Source organism: Babylonia areolata, chromosome 14 (genome assembly GCF_041734735.1).
Source record: "Babylonia areolata isolate BAREFJ2019XMU chromosome 14, ASM4173473v1, whole genome shotgun sequence".
Taxonomy (NCBI): Eukaryota; Metazoa; Mollusca; class Gastropoda; order Neogastropoda; family Buccinidae; genus Babylonia; species Babylonia areolata.
In genome coordinates, this window is record NC_134889.1 from 25,479,143 (window position 1) to 25,491,812 (window position 12,670).

Consider the following 12,670-nt stretch of genomic DNA (forward strand, 5'->3'; position numbering starts at 1 on the left):
AGGTGAAGTCTATCACAATGTAAACACTTTTCTTTTAAATATCTCACAGACTCCTTCCAAAAATGTTGTACATGGTTACATTCCCATAAATAATGCAGAATTGTATCTCTTTCTTCCATACAAAAATTACACATATTATGTGGGAGTATTCCCATCTTCATCAAAACCGAATTTGTTACAAGAATATGATAATTAATTTTCATCTGGAACCATTTCAACCTTATTTCATGGATTTTTTTTGTGTTGAAAAAAATGTTTTTCCAGTCAAGCTTGTTTTCAAAAATCAAGTCCCAATTTTTACAGGCATTTGGCTTTTCTGGTTTATCAATTATTATTTCGTAGAAACATTTCGTTCTCTGCTTATTTGATACATTGGACATGCTAACAGAAAATGAGGTTCCTTGACGAAAATTTAGGTGGCTTATCTTTGCCTTCTGTCAATAATGATGGCAGGTTCTTCGGATTTGAGGACCATTGAGAAGAAGGACCTTGGCGACAAGTCCTCTTCTGGTGGCTGTGCATGCCGATTCTTGGGCGGCACACCCCGGCACACAGACAGCAATGAAATTCATGGGTGGGGCCACTGCTAAAAAATATAGATGAACAGCTCATTGGTCAGGAAGGCAGAAGCCAACTGGACGACATATTGACACTCGTATCCGGCTGCTAACTGCTAAATGGTGGTAGTATCTGAACTGTAACCGTGTATCTTCGATGCAGTCGTGTTATGCTTGCCCCTACGACATGCCAAATGTTGTGTTTTGATTGATAGCTGCCAATGGTTTATTTACCAAAGTTATTACAGGAAAACAGTGCTGTGACAAGAAGCGCAAACTGGCTGTGGAGGCACACACAGTAATGTCAGCTTAACTAACGCAGTCATCGTAGCCATCTGAGCGCTCGGCTGCATATATGAAGTTACCGCTTCGCGCTGTACTGACACGAGTAGCAAAATGGCTGATTGAACACTTCCGCTGGCTTCAGTTAGCAAAGGGGCTCCAAGAAGGTATGCGCTATCCACCTATTTTTAGAACAGAGGGTTAGGACGACTCTGGGCAGCCGATGGTTTGCACTGTCAGCGCTTGTCATCCGCAGCTAGGCTAGCCTTCCTGAAGCTTCAAAGGTCTCAGTGCCTCGCTTGGAAATTGGTTTTTCCAACTGTCGCTCTCTCTCTCTCTCTCTCTGCCGAAAGGTTTTCTCGTTTTGAATATGTATATATGTGTCGATTGTGCAACCTGGGTAGGGAAGATGAATTGCATTTTTTGCTATGTTGCCCTGCTTTGAGTGACCTCAGACAAAGATTAATTCAACCTAAATATTATAAAGATCCCCGTGCTTTTAGATTTAATCTGCTCATGTCGTCAAAACACGAGCTTACCAAACAAAACTTGGCCATATACTTATATAAGGCATTGAAGAGACTTCGAATTGTTATTTTGTGAATGTTGTTGAGTATTGTATTAGCTACTTTTGGTTGATTTGTGATGTTGGTTTATCGTGTCAAGTCATTTTCCTGATTTATTTTCTTGTATGACCCCCTTCAGTAAGGGGCTTTGGCCTTAATCTGAATAAAACATCGTTATCGTTATCGTTATCGTTATCTCTCTCTGGCGATGTTTTTCCTAGATCTTTTCTGGAAAATGTTATCACGAACTAGCGATGCGATTCATGAGCTGCATAAAAAACGAAGTCACCGAGTATGCTTATTTTACAGACAAAACGACCACTTGAGTGAATGTAGATGAAAAAACATAACAGCATTTCTATGCGTTTAGTGCATATTTGAAAGAAAAAGAAATCAGATTGATGCTCCAGTACTTAGCAGAATTTTGCTGCTCCTGGCAGATGTATGCATTGACACTAAGCAGAATTTACTATTTGAACGATACATTTTCGAAATTACTGCTATTAATCAGGGTGTCAATAAATGAAATAGGTATCAATATCTTTTTGTGAAAAAATATAAAGATGTAGCAGTAACATGACTGTGGAAGCATTTGACTTCTTTACATTTATGTGCCCTTTCCTTGAAGAGCATTGTCGTCATAATTAAAATGTCTGGAAATAATTTATTTTGTCCAATTCTAAAGACGAATTTGGTGTCAACAAAGTATTTCTTGAGAAAACGAATTTGTTAAAGTTTACCTTGGGCACAACACATACACACACACACACACACACACACACACACACACACACACACACACACACACACACACACACAGACAACCGAAACACAGGGTTATCACACAGACTGACATTGTGTGTGCAACGACGCGTGATCCAAGTAATCTTCTTGAAGCAGTTATGACTGCCAAGGTGTTGAAGCAGATAATAATATGGGCAAGTCCGCGCCCAGCTCGACTGCTCCTTGGAACAACGTGGGAGACTTGTCTCGCTGTCGTTATTCTGCACACCCCGGCTCCTTTTTCTCCTCCTCCTCCCCCTTCTCCCCCTTCTCCCTCTTCTCCCCCACACCCCCATCATTCATCCCCTCCCTCCCCCTCCATCATCCCCAGTCCCCACTACATACCCCTGCTGCCCCCACACCCCAACCCCACCTCTCTCTCTTGTTTCCTTCCTCGCTCAAGGAGATCTGGGCGGATCTGTGTTATATATATATATATATATATATTTTTTTTTTTTTTTTTCAAGTTTGGGCGTGGGTTTTGCTGACATTTTATGTGAGTTGCAAGCCATCAAGTTATTGAGATAAGCAAAGGTGAATTTTTTTTTTTTTTTTTACCGAACTTTTGTGTGTGGAAAAGGAGCTAGAGAGCAGAAAGGGGTGGTTGGGGGTTGAGGGATGAGGGGGGTGGGGGGGAGGGAGGGGGGGGCGAGGGGAAGATGGGGGGAAGGGTGTGGATGGGTGTGGGCACGGGAGTGGGACTGTCTGTGATCTAATAATCGACATCTCATTTTCATCTTCGCATGGGTGAATACAGATTTAATGTCCAGTCTATTTGTATACAAATTGAGAAACACGGAGACGTCATGAACATGTGATACCATCAACTACAACAGCAGAAATGACTTCGTCGGTAATATATCTTTCTTTCATTTCATTTCACTTCTTGTTCTTTCTTTCTTTTTTTCTTTTCTGTTCTGTAGTTTGCTTGTTTGCTTTCTTTTCTCTTCTTTTTCTCCCCCCCCCCCCACCCCCCTCTCATTTCTTCTTTTCTTTTATATATTTTCCACCTTATTTCTTTTCACCCCCCCCCCCCCCCACACACACACACACCTGAAAACACAACGAAAGCAGGATTTACAAGTACATGATAAATAACCGAAATTGCCAACAGACGAAACATATTTTCTGGGCGCTAAAAGGACAGATGTAATAAAAGGGCTTAATTATAAAAACTCAACACATTAAATTTGCCTGATAAGTATCACATTGCAAAATTAATGTATGTCCGTGGACAGTATCGCTGGCTTGAAAATCCAGCCTGGAAATCATGCAAATTCGACATAAATCACGAAGCGCTTTTCCGACTTTTATGACACTCGTTATGTAACTGAGTCCGTGTGTTTTTGTGTTAAGTGTTTATGTGTGCATCAGTGCGTGTAGACTTTTTGTATTAATTTTCATGTTTGAATGCCATCATATTCCTGCGCATGTCTGTGTGTATTTCTCTCTCTCTCTCTTGTGTGTGTGTGTGTGTGTGTGTGTGTGTGTGTGTGTGTGTGTGTGTGTGTGTGTGTGTGTGTGTGTGTGTGTGTGTGTGTGTGTGTGTGTGTGTGTGTGTGTGTGTGTGTGTGTGTGTGTGTGTGTGTGTGTGTGTGTGTGTGTGTGTGTGTGTGTGTGTGCGTGTGTGTGTGTGTGTTTTCTTTAATCGTTCGATGGATTTTTTTGACTGGCCATCTTATAAGGTATCTAAATTTTAGTCATTTGGATTAGTTTTCTCTCTGCTCTTTGTCTTTCTTTGTCTCCCTGACTCTGTCTCTGACTGCATCTGTCTGTCTATTTGTTTCCATCTCCCATTGTGATTATTTCTCTCTGTCTCTGACTGCATCTGTCTGTCTATCTGTTTCCATCTCCCATTGTGATTATTTCTCTCTGTCTCTGACTGCATCTGTCTGTCTATCTGTTTCCATCTCCCATTGTGATTATTTCTCTCTGTCTCTGACTCTGTCTCTGACTGCATCTGTCTGTCTATCTGTTTCCATCTCCCATTGTGATTATTTCTCTCTGTCTCTGACTGTATCTGTCTGTCTATCTGTTTCTATCTCTCATTGTGATTATTTCTCTCTGTCTCTGACTGCATCTGTCTGTCTATCTGTTTCCATCTCCCATTGTGATTATTTCTCTCTGTCTCTGACTGCATCTGTCTGTCTATCTGTTTCCATCTCCCATTGTGATTATTTCTCTCTGTCTCTGACTCTGTCTCTGACTGCATCTGTCTGTCTATCTGTTTCCATCTCCCATTGTGATTATTTCTCTCTGTCTCTGACTGCATCTGTCTGTCTATCTGTTTCCATCTCCCATTGTGATTATTTCTCTCTGTCTCTGACTCTGTCTCTGACTGCATCTGTCTGTCTATCTGTTTCCATCTCCCATTGTGATTATTTCTCTCTGTCTCTGACTCTGTCTCTGACTGCATCTGTCTGTCTATCTGTTTCTATCTCTCATTGTGATTATTTCTCTCTGTCTCTGACTGCATCTGTCTGTCTATCTGTTTCCATCTCCCATTGTGATTATTTCTCTCTGTCTCTGACTCTGTCTCTGACTGCATCTGTCTGTCTATCTGTTTCTATCTCTCATTGTGATTATTTCTCTCTGTCTCTGACTCTGTCTCTGACTGCATCTGTCTGTCTATCTGTTTCTATCTCTCATTGTGATTATTTCTCTCTGTCTCTGACTGCATCTGTCTGTCTATCTGTTTCTATCTCTCATTGTGATTATTTCTCTCTGTCTCTGACTCTGTCTCTGACTGCATCTGTCTGTCTATCTGTTTCTATCTCTCATTGTGATTAATTCTCTCTGTCTCTGACTCTGTCTCTGACTGTATCTGTCTGTCTATCTGTTTCCATCTCCCATTGTGATTATTTCTCTCTGTCTCTGACTGCATCTGTCTGTCTATCTGTTTCCATCTCCCATTGTGATTATTTCTCTCTGTCTCTGACTGCATCTGTCTGTCTATCTGTTTCCATCTCCCATTGTGATTATTTCTCTCTGTCTCTGACTGCATCTGTCTGTCTATCTGTTTCTATCTCCCATTGTGATTATTTCTCTCTATCTCTGACTGCATCTGTCTGTCTATCTGTTTCCATCTCCCATTGTGATTATTTCTCTCTGTCTCTGACTCTGTCTCTGACTGTATCTGTCTGTCTATCTGTTTCCATCTCCCATTGTGATTAATTCTCTCTGTCTCTGACTCTGTCTCTGACTGTATCTGTCTGTCTATCTGTTTCTATCTCCCATTGTGATTATTTCTCTCTGTCTCTGACTCTGTCTCTGACTGCATCTGTCTGTCTATCTGTTTCTATCTCTCACTGTGATTATTTCTCTGTCTCTCTTTCTCTATGTATTTTCTCTGTTGTGGTGGTGGTAGTGGTGGTGACACGATTTGCAGATGATGAAGAAGCAAACACTGACTATACTTTAAAAAAAAGAAAAGAAAAAAAAAGAGATTGAAATTCGTCACTTCTCTCATTCTCTCTCGCCTCAGCTGCTGTAACTCTTATCTGGATTACCCGCTTCATCCATTCTTCTCCCTTTAGTGCATAAATTTCTGCCTCTCGACTCTACCTCGGAAAGAAAAGATCATTCTGAGCACATCACTACTATCTTGTAATCTCTCCATTGACCAACAAATAGTAAAGAGTGGTAACTCTCTCCATTACACAAGGTACACAACTTCAAGTCGGTGATGCTTACGCTACCGATTCAGCTAGCACACAGGTAAATAAAAGGTACATTGGAACAAGAGGAAGTGTCTGGGTTTGTTCCAATGTACTTTTTATTTACCTGTGTGCTAGCTGAATCGGTAACGTAAGCATCACTGACTTGAAGTTGTGTACCTTGTGTAATGGAGAAAGTTACCACTCTTTACTATTTGTTAATCATATCGTCTCCTGGCCTCATTATTTGTAATCTCTCCATTGACCCCTTTGTCTCACGTGAAATACAGTACAAAGATGATCACCCTCTTCTTCTTTGTCTTCTTCTTCTTCTCTGTCACTGGGGCGCCGAACACAACTGATCACCAGACCCCACCAGGTCTTTGTGTGTGTGTGTGTGTGTGTGTGTGTGTGTGTGTGTGTGTGTGTGAAAGCATGGATCTCTGCAAATGGTGTCCCTGTCCATTCTGCAATTTTGTCAGTCCTTCGGGTCTTCTCCTCCGTCTTTCGGCACCCTCCCCCGCCCCCCCCCCCCCCCCCCCCCGCCGCTCCTCCGATCCCCCACAACAGTTTCTCGGAGGGTTGGTTTTTTTTTTAGTAAGACCATTGAATCTTGTCACGCGGTGATTCCAGAGTAGCTTTCTTTTCTTACCTGATGCCAGCAGATCTTCATAAGGTCCAGTGTGCTGCTTGGTGGTTTGGGGCACTTGTTCAATGGTGAGGTGATCAATGCATCTGATGTTTAGCATCTTGCGATAACGCCTCATTTCCATGGTTCATTCAAACTCTGCCCTGAGGGTCCATGTCTTGCATACATTCAGGAAGATGGAATATACCAATGCACGCAGGAGTCTGATCTTGTGTTTCATGGATATGTTGCTGTCCTTCCATACAGGTTTCAGTCTGGACAGTGCTGATGCTGGCTTTGCTACCCTTGAGAGGATCCCTGGTCTGTCTGTATGCCTCATTGCTGATGATGATCCCAGGTAAGTGAACTGTTGAACCATTCCCAGCTTCTGTCCCTGGGCAGTCATATCAGCAGTGACGGTGGTGTTGTGACACATGCCATGAGCTTGGTCTTTTCGGCGCTGATTTCCATGCCACAGGTTGTCGATGTTTTATCCAGTCTTTTAACAAGCTGGACGAGTTCTTCCTCATTGCTTGCAGAGCCACCAGTCATCTGCGAAGTGAAGGTTCGTGACGGTTCTTCATGCTGACATTGGTGACATGATCTTCACACATCAATGATTAACACAAAGAAATCCGTGCAACCACTTGCACGATTCCAGATAAGAACGTACATGGTCAAGTGGATGCTTGTATATGGGCATGCGCGCGCGCGCGCGCGCGCGCGTTTGTGTGTGAAGTGAAGCATAAAATGATCATAAACGTTCATAGTCGGCAGTCGGCAAATGTGCGACCCATCAAAAATCGTTATGACTTTGGACACCCTCAAAGTTTTATTTCGAAAGGAATGCTCTTACTCTCTGTCTGTCTGTCTATCCGTCGGTCTGTTTGTTTGTCTGTCAGTCTGTCTGTCTTTCTCTCTCCTTGTCTCTGTCTCAGTGTTTGTCTGTCTCTGTCTGTCTGTCTGTCTGTCTGTCTGTCTGTCTCTCTCTCTCTCTCTCTCTCTCTCTCTCTCTAACATAAACGAGAATAAAATCACCAGAATTGTCATTGTTGATTTTGCCAAAGCATTTGATGTACATTACCGCACTGTTCTTCTGAAAAGGTTTAAACTATATTGTCTGTCAAACTGCACACTACAACTTACGTCATCTATGCGAGATAAAAGAGAACAACTGGTGCTGGTCAGAGAGATTAAATCTTCTATTATGCAAGTGAAATTTGGTGTACCTCAGGGCTTTGTTCTGGGACCGGTTTCATTTTCAATGACTTGCTTCTATCTTTAACAGTGCACCGTGAAATATTTGCAGACAGCATGACTGGCAAGCGTGTGTGTGTGTGTGTGTGTGTGTGTGTGTGTGTGTGTGTGTGTGTGTGTGTGTGTGTGTGTGTGTGTGTGTGTGTGTGTTCTTGTTTATGCGTACGTGTGCATGTATGTAAGAGAGAGAGAGAGAGAGAGAGAGAGAGAGAGAGAGAGAGAGAGAGAGAGATTATTATTATTTATGCAGTCTTTTTTTTGAAAAGCGCTTGAAAGCAGATCAGCTAGGTTTCTCCGTCATACAAAATAATGTTCATCATCACTATTCATTATTGCCAGTAGTCTGTTGGCTTCGGGTTGCGTTGCGTTGCTCCGTGTTCGTTGTGTTTAATGGTCGTTTTGAAAAAGGTTGTTGGAGAAAGACGGTCCTCTGAACAGAATGATTGCTACCACTCCCCCCCCACCAAGTGTTGTGTGAACAAATCATTATGACCCCCCCCCACCCCCTGCCCCCCACCCACTTTCCACCCTCCCCCCAGGTATTTTGCTCTGTGTGAAACGGATCTAACTGACTTTCATCAAAAGCAAAAAATTACATTAAGACCTGTTTGATGACGTATGGATTGCAACAGGTTTGAGAGTCAGAGTCACAGTTTCTCAGCTTGTCGGTAAATGACTTGTCATGTTGACAGAGCAATCACGGTTTTCCCTGCCGCCGAAAATCCGGATCCATTGGCGTTTTAAGATCAGCTTGGGAAAAATACTCGAACGTTATATTGTACATCGGCCTTTGGGTCACAATGCAACAGTAGGCGTGTGAAGGCTAGATTGGTGAGGGAGATTGGTGGGGGGGAGGGGGGGGGAGCGTAGGGGGGGGGGGGGGGGGGGGGGAGAAGGGGAGTGTATCGTTGACAACACATTGGGATTTGGATTCACCTCTGTCGATAAATGCATGACAATAATATGCAACACGTCAACGGTTTTCATCATTTAATACGCACACCCTGTGCAAATGCTTTTGGACGTTTTCTTTTAAAATTATATTTTTATTAATCATTATGATTTTTTTTTAGAAGACCTCAGAATTAGTACTGTTCTCAACTAAATAGGGATCAGACTTACGTAGAGATTTTTTTCCTTTTTTCTGTCGACTGAATGGAAAACATTCTGGGATACACTGTACGTCTGATGGATATTTTCTTCCTGAAGCAACACATACAAAGGAGTACTGAACGGGTTGTTCAGAAATTTGGTTTTAAGAGAGAGAGAGAGAGAGAGAGAGAGAGACAGACAGACAGGCAGACAGACAGACATACAGACAGACAGAGAAAGATAAATAGCAGAGTCAGACAGACAGTCAGAGAGAAAGACGGAACGAAAAAAAAATCGCAAAACAAAGAGACAGAGACAGACAGATAGACAGACATTCAGAGAAAGACAGACAGAGAGAGAGAGAGACAGACAGACAGACAGACAGAGAGACAGACAGACAGAGAGACAGACAGACAGAGAGACAGACAGACAGACAGAGAGAGAGAGAGAGAAGCCGATGTGACGTAGATGGTTTGTTCACACATACACCATTGTTCCTTCAGAAGGGGTATGTGAATACGAATATGTGTCAACAGAATCAGTAAATAAATGCATTGTATTGGTCACAGTACAGAGCGCACATCAACGTCATAAACATCCTCATGAAGTGGCAATCTCCCTGTAAGCCCACGTTTTCTTGCAATCCCACGATTTCTCTCACTTTGAGAGAAATCGTGGGATTACAATAAAGTGCGGTCGTTCCTCTCCCACGTTTTCTCTCAATTGTGTGATAAAGATTGGGAAGTCCCACTTATTTTTTTTAATCAAAAATATTTCCTTTGTCATCGGAGTTAGGCTTATACTCCCAAATGCGTTGTACGCAAAACAAAGAACCATTTCTAACAATGTCAAAGGACTTGTCCGACATAAGAAAGCTCAGTTTTTAAACAGAAGGGTGTGATATTTTGGACAAATGAATTCCTCTCGAATATTCCTGATAAATGGACAACAACATTAACTCACTCAGTACGGCCAGTCCTCTCTTCTCCTCTACACAGATCCCTCGGGTCCAGTGGGTGTCTCAATGACCCAACCTTTAGCTTCCGTCGTCAGAATTGTGGTAGTCTTTGTCAACATTCACCTCTTCAGTATAAGAGCCTTTCGCTTGCAATATTTTGATGATGGTAATTGGGCTGAAACGCTGTTAACGTCGTCTCTTTCGCCGTTCGTATGGAGAGAGTTAATTAAGCGTACTTCCTTTTCCTGTGACTGTGCATAAGAGATGTAGTGCACCATTGGTTGTTCAAGTTCTGCGTCTTTGACGATAGACTGCTGATTCAGATCGCCCTGTCCAATTCTTGTCGTTGACGGGGGCAACAGCCGAGTGGCTAAAGCGTTGGACTTTCAATCCGAGGGTCTCGGGTTCGAATTCCGGTAACGGCGACTGGTGGGCTAAGGGTGGAGATTTTTCCGATCTCTCAGGTCAACATATTTGCAGACTTTCTGGTGCCTGAACCACCTTCGTGTGTATACATATGCAGAAGATCAAATACGCGTGTTAAAGATCGCTAAGTCCATGTCAGCGCTCGGTGGGTTATGGAAACAAGAACATATCCGGCATGAACTCCCCGCCCCCTCCAACCGGATCCCGACAACGGAGTATGACTGCCTCCGTGGCGGGGTAAAACCGGCCATACGTACAATGCCCACTCGTGTGTACGAGTGAAGGTGGACGTCGTACCCCACGAACGAACGAACGAACGAACGAAGAAGAAGAAGAAGAAGAAGAAGAAGAAGAATCTTGTCGTCACATGGTGTGGTTGTCCATCTATCACTTGGCCGTTCGCCCCCAAGACACACAGGTCATTGACGACTCATCTCAAAGGGACTGAACTCTGGGGCTGCCCTTTCTGCATCTGTCCAGTTGGTCCCCTTGTCTCTTCAGCTCTGCCTCAGTGTCTCGCCTCCAGCTGTTTCTTGGTAAGCCACCCTCTCTTTAAAAAAAAAAAAATTTACTTCAGGTCAGAGCCAGGTGGTGGGTGATGCTGGAAGTTTTTATTTTGTTTTTATTTCTCTATTATATATATATATATATATATATATATATATATATATATATATATAGAGAGAGAGAGAGAGAGAGAGAGAGAGAGGTCATAAGGCAACTGATTCAGCACGAGCATTGTAAACATCCAGTACACATACAAACGCTACAGTGTTGGCAGTGGGACACATTCACACATTCTATGTAGAATCGAGTGAAGGTATAATATTTCCTCTGGAAAACTTAGTACAAGCGGAAAAAAAATTACAAGTGATCTTCAACAAGCTGTAGGAATGGATGCCATTTTATGCATAATTCAGAACGTTTTGACCCCATGAAATGTTTACATTTCTCTATTCTGTACCTGTTGTTCGGGTCTTTCTGGAAATTCTCAATGTTTGGTTGCGTTTTATCTAAGCTGCATTGATAAACAAGGTATTTGGTAAACAAAGTGATCAGGTCAAAGGCTTCATCTGTTTTTGTGTGTTCGTCATTTCCAAATAGAATTATTTCTGTATCGAGGGACAGTCTCACACAGGTTATACATCTATTTCGTATGAATATCTCAAAATCATTCCAAAGTTGTGATTTATTACTGCTGATTCCATAAAATAATGGTGTATTGAATATTTTCCCTCATTACAGAAAGTGCAGTTATCAATACTAACAATGTCCATTTTCATTAGTTTTGTTTGTTACCAAGATGTTACGGAATATTCTTATTAATTTTGGAACCATTTTACTGTAGTTTCATTGATTAAAAAAAAAAGTTTTAAAGTATTCCAGTTTGTGATGCTGAATAGGAGGAAGGTGACTAAATGGTTTTGACGCTTATCTGTCAATACATAGTCTGTGAGGATCTGGGTTCGAATCCCGCTCTCGCCCTTTCTACAAAGTTGAACTTAAAAAAAATAAACTGAGCGTCTGGTCATTTGGATGAGATGATTAACCGAGGTCCCACGTGCAGCACGCACTTGCCGCACTGAAAAAGAACCCACGGCAACAAAAGTGTTGTCATCTGGCAAAACTATGTAGACGAAATCCACTCAATCTGATAGGTACGTAAATATATATGCATGCATTCAAGGCCTGACAAAGTGCGTTGGGTTATGCTGCTGGTCAGCTATCTTCCCAGCAGATGTGGTGAAGCATTATATGGGTTTATCCGAATGTAGTGACGCTTTCTTGACGAACTGAAACTGAAACTGAAAGCTGGATGCTGGCTTCCTGAGTCAAGGGTGTGTCCAATCCAGCACCAGATCCTCCCCGGGATCTGTTCGTTCCGTGACTGACTCCTCGTTGCTGATTTTGTCTGGCCACCGGAAGTTAAAGATGCGAGAGAGAGAGAGAGAGAGGACAAGACAAGACAAGACAAGACAAGACAAAATTCTTTATTTCGATGATAATAGATAAGCACTGGTATGCTTTTTTTTTTACATGCCCTGAGTATGGTATACACCACTTACTACTTAAAAAAAAGTATAGTGTTAGTGGAAATACATAACAGAGGGGGAAAATTAAACAATTGATAATCAAATCAAATCAAAATCAAATCAAACACACACACACACACACACACACACACACACACACACACACACTTGCACATACAGGCACAAGCATGGTGTTAGTATAATGCAAATACGTAAGGGAAAGTGAACAAAACTGAAAGAAACAAACACACACAGCACACACCGCGCCACAGACCAAAATGGCGGGTGGGGGGTGAGGGAGGTTCTCAGTAAACACTACACATGTGACAAACAGTATCATTATTGCATAAGGTGTGAAAGGTAATTTTTTTAAATTTTTTTTTTTAAGGTGGTTGAGCAATGGTGTTGTTTGTTTCTGGGAGTGAGTTCGAT